Here is a 933-nt window from a genome sequence, read left to right as displayed (position 1 = left end):
AAAATTCTGACGGGTCATAATTGGTAAAGACAACAAATGGTTCAAGACCCAACCCAATTCATATTTGCTTGAGTCAAGTTGGCTAATGAGTTGTAGAACGGGTCAAAAGCCAATCCAACCCAAATTTTATTAATTTTTACTTATTTTATTTGTTCTTTTATGATATTTTAGTACCTAATAATTTTTTATAATTATGACTATATATAATTTATCAAGTTTTTTTACAAGTTCTTTGAGAATATTTTGACAAGATTTCTCTTGGTTCAATGTTTGTTACGTATTACCTAATTTTTCATGGATTGAAATGGATCAACTTAATAAATGAGCGGATCAATAACCCATTCAAACTTAAATGAGATGACAACTAGGCTTGATTTTACCCATCCTAACTTTTGGCTATCTACATTGTATAATCAGTGCTGGGGTGGACGTTACAAATTTCTAAATTTCGTATTCAATACCTCAAAATTGATAGTTAAAATATCAAAGACATAAATTTTAAATGTTGGTTCGATAATTGCTAAATCAAACTTCGATTCGTTATGCATTCAGTATATAAGAAATTTGTTGCTAATTGTGTTACAAATATGATACTATCGCTCCAATTATTTCTATTTTTCTATGTGAATACACAATATAGTAGAAGATAAACAAGTAATAAGACATAAAAAAAAATAACACATTATACATGTAGAAATATATATGCAAATAAAGCACAAACAACTTCTTTTGTTAATCAATGACAATTCAAATACATTTCAAGTAGTCAAAATTTTAATTTCTAAACATTTGCATATTTGTTAGTCTTTTAATAATATATAATATATATTTATGTAACTATATACTTCATATGATATTCCGTATTTCGATATGTTATTCCAAATACCAAATATTGTACCGAATACAATATATATATATATATATATATATATA

The sequence above is a fragment of the Solanum pennellii genome, chromosome 1, assembly GCF_001406875.1.
Source record: "Solanum pennellii chromosome 1, SPENNV200".
Taxonomy (NCBI): domain Eukaryota; kingdom Viridiplantae; phylum Streptophyta; class Magnoliopsida; order Solanales; family Solanaceae; genus Solanum; species Solanum pennellii.
This window is presented reverse-complemented; position numbering follows the sequence as displayed.